This window comes from Capsicum annuum, unplaced genomic scaffold (genome assembly GCF_002878395.1).
Source record: "Capsicum annuum cultivar UCD-10X-F1 unplaced genomic scaffold, UCD10Xv1.1 ctg5378, whole genome shotgun sequence".
Classification (NCBI taxonomy): domain Eukaryota; kingdom Viridiplantae; phylum Streptophyta; class Magnoliopsida; order Solanales; family Solanaceae; genus Capsicum; species Capsicum annuum.
In genome coordinates, this window is record NW_025861912.1 from 39,599 (window position 1) to 47,500 (window position 7,902).

The window sequence follows — 7,902 nt, forward strand, 5'->3', positions numbered from 1 at the left end:
ATTTTTGTTTACAAAAGAAACATAGGTCCCCCCAATGCACGTCGCGGATGGTTCCATGGTGCCTTGGTGCCATGGTGCCATGGTACCACGGTGCCACAGTGCCACGGTGCCTTAGTGCCTTAGTGCCATGGTGCCTTGCTACCTTGGTGCCATGGTGCCATGGTGCCAAGGTGCCACGGTGCCATGACGCCAGGGTGCCTTGGTGACATAGAGCCATTGAGCCATGGTGCCTTTTTTCCATGTGCCACGGTGCCTTGGTGCCTTTGTGTCACTATGCCATGGTGCCATGGTACCTTCGTGCCATGGCGCCACGGTTTCTTGTCACCCGGTGCCATGGTGCCTTGGTGCCACGGTGCCTTGGTGCACGGTGCCACGGTGCCATGGTGCTTTGGTGCCATGGTGCCTTGGTGCCTTTGTGCCATGGTGCGTTGGTGCCATGGCGCCTTTGTGCCTTGTCTCCATGGTGCGTTGGTTCCTTGTGCCCATGGTGATTTGGGTGCATTCGTACCGGTGCACGAATATCCAACTTGACAAAGACACCACTATGGTAGGCCTCTATATGTCCATCGGCGTTTGTCAACTCGACAGTCACAAAAATCTCTAATTGTGACATGCCTTCAAGCACCGATGTTGTTCTCGGTGTGTCGCTGAGTAATTAAGCGGCACTTTATATCGTGGAAAACCTCTAGTTGCGATGTCGTTGTTTTGCACAAAAGTCTACTTGATATCTTGTACTAAACTATTTGGAATGAACCGCACGCTACACTTGAAGAGCAAGAGGCTAACTCGGGTGTGGTGAACTGACAACACTTAGTGGGATTTTTCAAGGATGGATGCACAAACCTCCTTTGGAGATGGACAGAAAAATGATTGGATTGGATGGGGACGGACGAACCAGAGCGACAGACGGATAAATCTCAGTGGATCGTGGCAGCAAGGCCACTCTTCCACTTATAATACCCCGTTGCATAGTTAAGTCGTTTGCAAAGGATTCTACTCTCCGTTTGATGGAAATTATACTTCAAGGAAGCCACCGCGACTCTTCCGCCGCGATGGCATAGCAAACGACACGTGCCCTTGGGGGCCAAGGCCGCTACTGCGGGTCGTCAATCAGACAGAGGGCGCATGCATCACTTCTAGGCCAGATTCTGACTTAGAGGTGTTCATTCATAATCTAGCACACGGTAGCTTTGCGCCGCTGGCTTTTCAACCAAGCACGATGACAAATTATGTGAATCAATGTTTCCTCTCCCACTAGGTTGAATTGCTACTGGGATACTGTCATAAGTAGGGTAAAATAACCTGTCTAACGACGGTCTATACCCAGCTCACGTTCGCTATTGGTGGGTGAACAACCCAATACTTGGTGAATTCTGCTTCGCAATAATAGGAAAAGCCGACATCGAAGGATGAAAAAGCAACGTCGCTATGAACGCTTGGCTGCAACAGGCCAGTTATCCCTGTGGTAATATTTTTCTAACACCTCTAGCTTCGAATTTCGAAGGTCTTAAGGATCGTTAGGCCATGCTTTCATGGTTCATATTCGTACTGGAAATCAAAATCAAACGAAATTTTATCCTTCTGTTCCACACGATATTTCTGTTCTCACCTGCGTTATATTTTAACAGATGTGAAGCCCCAGCCAAACTCCCCACCTGACAGTGTCTTCCTCCCAGATCAGCCTGCAGAGTGAGCCTTGGGTCCAAAAAAAAGGGCAGTGCCCCGCTTTCAAATCACGGAATAAGTAAAATAATCTTAAAAGTAGTGGTATTTCACTTTCGCCTTTCGGCTCCCACTTATACTACACCTCTCAATTCATTTCACAAAGTCGGAGAAGAGTTCCCTTGTCTGTGGTTTCGCTGGATAGTAGACAGGGATAGTGGGAATCTCATTAATCCATTTATGCGCATCACTAATTAGATGACGAGGCATTTGGCTACCTTAAGAGAGTAATAGTTACTCCCGCCGTTTACCCATGCTTGGTTGAATTTCTTCACTTTGGCATTCAGAGCACTGGGTAAAAATCACAATTCGTGAACATTCTTTGGGACCATCGCAATGCTTTGTTTTAATTAAATAGTCGGATTCCCCTTGTCCATACTAGTTCTGAGTTGGCTGTTCGACGCGCTGGGAAGGCCCCTAAAGGAACCATTCTTAGTCCGTCCCCTGACCGGCATGCGGCGACCCGATCTTACTGTGGGAGCAGCTCGACTAGTCCACTGACAGCCGACGGGTTTGGGACCCTCGTGCCCAGCCCTTAGTGCCAATCCTTTTCCAGAAGTTACGAATACATTTTGCCGACTTCCCTTGCCTACATTGTTCCATCTACCAGAGGTTGTTCCCCTCGGAGACTTGATATGGTTATGAGTACAACTGGGTATGGATGAAATTTGGTGCTCTAGATTTTGAAGGACCGCCGGTAGTACACCGGACACCACGTGACGTACGGTGCTCTTCCAGCCGCTGGACCCTACCTCCAGCTAAGCCGATTCCAGGGAAGGAAAGCTTTTAAACAGAAAAGACAACTCTTACCGAGGCTCCCGCTGACGTCTTCGGACTTCTTAACATTGTCGTCGACTGCCACGTCCCTATCTAGGAATTTTAACCCAATTCCCTTTTGGAGTACATGAGAAATGCACTATCTATCGGGGTTCTCCCGACTCTTAGGATCGACTAATCCATGTACAAGTGCTGTACACATGGAACCTTTCCTCTCTTCGACCTTCAAAGTTCTCATTTGAATATTTGCTAGTACCACTAATATCTGAACCGACGATCGCTTCGCCCGGATTTGCGCCCAAGGTTTTCCAGCGACCGCCGGGCCCTCCTACTCATCGGGGCCTGGAACTTTCCCCGATGGCCAGGTTTAGGTCTGCGCTTAATGCCATCCATTTTTGGGGCTAGTTCATTTGGAAAGTGAGTTTTTACACACTCCTTAACGAATTTTGATTTACATGGCCACCGTCCTGCTGTCTTAATCGACCAACATCCTTTGTGGGATCTAGGTTACCGCACAGTTTTGCACCATAACCTGGCTTTTAGTTCATCCTGTATCGCCAGTTCTGCTTACCAAATATGGTCCACTTGGAGCTCTTGATTCTGTGGTACGTCTTGACAAAGCATCCGCAGGCCCTACGCCCAAGTCAGACGAACGATTGAAACGTTAGTATCGCTGCGGGCCTCCAACAGAGTTTCCTCTGGCTTTACTCTGCTCCGGCATACTTCACCATCTTTTGGGTCCCGACAGGTATGCTCACACTCAAACCCTTCTCAGAAGATCAAGGTTGGTCGACGGTGCACCCCTCGGGGGGATACAACCAATCAGCTTCCTTACGCCTTACGGGTTTACTCGTCCGTTGACTCGCACACATGTCAGACTTCTTGGTCCCTTTTTTAAGATGGGTCAATGGGGAGACCACAGGCAAGCGTCCGTAGCGCATACATGCCAAAGCATGCCGGAGGCACGCACTGGCTGCCACAATCGAGGAGACAGCATTCCACGAGCGTATCAAGAGTCGATCGGCGGACTTGCTCGTCGCCTTTCCACATCCGACCGGGGCACATCGCTAGCCCCCATCCGCTTCCTTCTCAATAATTTCAAGCACTCTTTGACTCGTGTTTTAAAGTCTTTTTCGTCTTTCCCTCGAAGTACTTGTTCGCTATCGGTCTGTCACCCGTATTTTGCCTTGGACGGAATTCACCACCCAATTTGGGCTGCATTCCTAAACAAACCCGACTCGTAGACACTGCCTCATAGTGTAAGAGGGTCTGAGCACAATAGGGCTCTCACCCTCTCTGGTGCCCCCTTCCGGGGGACTTAGTCCCGGTCCGCCGCTGAGGACGCTTCTCCAAACTGCAATTCGGACGATGGAGCTGCCCGATTCTAAAGCTGGGTAGTTCCCAGTTTGCTCGCCATTACTAAGTGAATTCTTTTAAGTTTCTTTTTCTCTACTTATTGATATGCCTAAACTCAGCGGGTAATCCCGCCTGACCTAGGGTTGAGGTCGAAGTGCTTAAGTATGAAATGGTCCTGGAGTCCGGACGCGCGATAAGCTATAGCTGCGATAACAAAGAGAGTTGAGATACAACCACCAATTGCCATGACATCCTTCGATATGGACATATATTTAGGCCAGTCGCGAGCTCGAGGTGCACGGGAGGCCAGTATCTGCCCTATGAAAATAGCGTGCCCCATGATTGAAGCGCGAAGCGAGGGGGCAACACAATGTGTGACGCCCAAGGAGACGTGTCCACGGCCTAATGGCTTTGGGCGCAACTTGCGTTCAAATATTCTACGATTCACGAGATTCTACAGTTCACACCAAGTATCACATTTTGCTACATTCTTTATCGATGTGAGAGCCGAGATGTCTATTGCCGAGAGTCGTTTTTATTTACAAAGGAAGAATAGGTCACCCCGACGCACGTCGCTGATGGGGCGCGAGGGGCAGGCTATTGATTCAAGTATTCCTTGGTGCTTTCCGCATCGGGGATGAGGGGGAGGCACTCGTGCGGAGTGCCATAGAACCCCGCTCGCGCGGACTCCCCAGTTGTTAAACACGTTCGCGGTTCGTTCTGCGGTGTAGGTTTCGACAATGATCCTTTCACAGGTTCACCTACGGAAACCTTGTTACGAATTCTCCTTCCTCTAAATGATAAGGTTTAATGGACTTTTTGCGATGATGCGGGCAGTGAAATGCCCATATCGCCGCAACCCGAATATTTCACCAGTTCATTCAATCGGTAGGAGAGACGGGCGGTGCGTACTATGGGCAGGGACGTAGTCAACGCGAGCTGATGAATCGCGCTTACTAGGAATTCCTCGTTGAAGACCAATAATTGCAATGATCTATCCCCATCACGATGAAATTTCAAAGATTACCAGGGCCTGTCGGCCAAGGGTATAAACTCATTGAATACATTAGTGTAGCACGTGTGCGGCCCAGAACATCTAAGGGCATCAAAAACCTGTTATTGCCTCAAACTTCCATGGCCTAAAAGGTCGTAGTCCATCTAAGAAGCTGGCCATGAAGGGATTCCTCCGCATAGCTAGTTAGCAGGCTGAGGTTTTGTTTGTTAACGGAATTATCCAGATAAATCACTCCACCAACTAAGAATGACCATGCACCACCACCCATAGAATCAAGAAAGATCTCTCAGTCTGTCAATCCTTACTATGTCTGGACATCGTAAGTTTCCCGTGTTGAGTCACATTAAGCCGCAGGCTCCACTCCTTGTGGTGCCCTTCCGTCAGTTCCGTTAAGTTTCAGCCTTGCAACAATACTCTACTTGGAATCCAAAAACTTTGATTTCTCATAAGGTGCCGGCGGAGTCCTAAAAGCAACATCTGCCGATCCCTGGTCGGCATCATTTATGGTTGAGACTAGGACGGTATCTAACCGCCTTCGAGCCCCCAACTTTCATTCTTGATTAATGAAAATATCCTTGGAAAATTCTTTCACAGTTGTTCATATTTCATAAATACAATAATTTCACCTCTGACTATGAAATACGAATGCCCCCGACTTTCCCTATTAATCATTACTTCGATCTCAAAGGACAACGTAATCGGACCGAAATCCTATAATGTTATCCTATGCTAATGTATACAGAGCATAGGCTTGCTTTAACGACTCTAATTTTTCAAAGTAACAGCGCCGGAGGCACGACCCCGGTCAGCTACGGCCAGGAGCACATCACCGATAGAAGGGACGAGATGACCAATACACACCATAGGCGGACTGGCCAGATAATCCCAAAGTCCAACTTCGAGCTTTTTAACTGCAACAACTTAAATATACGCTATTGGTGTGGGAATTACCGAGGCTGCTGGCACCAGACTCTCCCTCCAATGGATCCTTATTAAGGGATTTAGATTGTACTCATTCTAATTACCAAACTCATTGATCCCAGGATTGTTATTTAGTGTCACTACCTCCCCATGTCAGGATTGGGTAATTTAAGCACCTGCTGCCTTCCTTGGATGTGGTAGTCATTTCTCAGTCTCCCTCTCCGAAATTGAACCCTAATTCTTCTTCACCCGTCACCAATATGGTAGGCTACTATCCTACCATCGAAACATGATAGGATAGAAATTTCAATGATGCATCACCGACACGATGGTCGTGCAATTCGTCGAGTTATCATGAATCATCGTAGCAACGGGCAGAGCCCGCATCGACCTTTTATCTAATAAATTCATCCCTTTCAGTGCTCCTACGAAAACCTTATTGCGAATTCTCCTTCCTCTAAATAATAAGGTTCAATGGACATTTTGCGATGTCGCGAGCAGCAAACCGCCTACTTTGCAGCAATCCGAACATTTCATCGGATCATTCAATTGGTAGGAGCAATGGGTGGTGTGTAAAAGGGCAGGGACGTAGTCAACACGAGCTGATAACTCGCGCTTAATAGGAATTCTTCATGGAAGACCAACAATTGCAACGATCTATCCCCATCATGATAAAATTTCAAAGATTACCTGGGCCTGTCGACCAAGGTTATAAACTCGTTGAATACATTAGTGTAGCGCAAATATGGCCCAGAACATTCAAGGGCATCACAGACTTGTTATTGCCTCAAACTTACGGGGCCTAAAAGGCCATAGTCCCTCTAAGAAGCTGGCCACGAAGGGATACCTCCGCATAGCTAGTTAGCAGGCTGAGGTCTCATTTGTTAACGGAATTAACCAGACAAATCGCTCCACCAACTAAGAACGACCATGCACCACCACCCATAGAATCAAGAAAGACCTCTCAGTCTTTTCCTCCTTACTATGTCTGGACCTAGTAAGTTACCCCGGGTTGAGTCAAATTAAGCTACAGGGTCCACTCCTAGTAGTGCCCTTCCGCCAATTCCTTTAAGTTTTAGCCTTACCACCATACTCCCCCCAGAACCCAAAAACTTTGATTTTTCATACGGTGCTGGCGAAGTCCTAAAACCAACATCCGCTGATCCCTAGTCAACATCATTTATGATTGAGACTAGGAAGGTATCTGATCGCCTTCGAGCCCCCAGCTTTCATTCTTGATTAATGAAAAAATCCTTGGAAAATGCTTTCGCAGTTGTTCCAGTCACAATAGGTATGCTCACAATCAAACCCTTCGCAGAAGATCAAGGTCGATCGGCAGTGAACTCCTCGGGGGGATACCACCAATCAGCTTCCTTACGCCTTACGGGTTTACTCGCCCATTGACTCGCACACATGTCAGACTCCTTGGTCCATTTTTCAAGATGGGTAAAATAGGGAACCCACAAGCCAGCATCCGTAGCGCGCAGATGTCGAAGAAAACCGGAGGGGCGTGCTGCCGGCCACAATTGAGGAGACAGCATTCCACGAGCGTATTGAAAGCCCAGGCTTTGGCCGACCCCAAATCCACGCTGGTCCACACCCCGAGTCGATCGGTGGACTAGCTCATCACCATTCTACTTTCGATCAGGGTGCATCATCGGCCCCCAACCGCTTTCCTCCAGATAATTTCAAGCACTCTTTGACTCTCTTTTCAAAGTCCTTTTTATCTTACCCTCGCGGTACTTGTTCACTATCGGTCTGTCGCCCATATTTACCGTTGGATGGAATTCACTGCCCAATTTAGGCTACATTTCCAAACAATTCGACTCGTAGAGAGTGCCTCGTGGTGCGACAGGGTTCAGGCATAATGGGGCTCTCACCCTTTTTAACGCCCCCTTCCACGGGACTGGGGCCCGTCCGCTGCTGAGGACGCTTCTCCAAACTATAATTCGGATGACAGAGCTGCCCGATTCTAAGGCTGGACTGTTCTCGGTTCGCTCGCCGTTACTAAGAAAATCTTTGTAAGTTTCTTTTCTTTCGCTTATTGATATTCTTAAACTCAGCTGTTAATCCCGCCTGACCTGGGGTCACGGTCGGAGTTCCTAAGTGCA

The 7,902-nt window shown here is 48.3% G+C and overlaps 1 non-coding gene and 1 pseudogene across 1 annotated transcript; both read right to left on the reverse strand.

Moving 5' to 3' along the window:
* Positions 1–889: 889 nt before the first annotated feature.
* LOC124893100 lies at positions 890–4,001 on the reverse strand (annotated as a pseudogene).
* A 229-nt stretch (positions 4,002–4,230) lies between these two features.
* LOC124893099 lies at positions 4,231–4,386 on the reverse strand. The gene has a single exon (XR_007050551.1). It is a non-coding gene; the product is annotated as a 5.8S ribosomal RNA (ribosomal RNA).
* Positions 4,387–7,902: the final 3,516 nt, after the last annotated feature.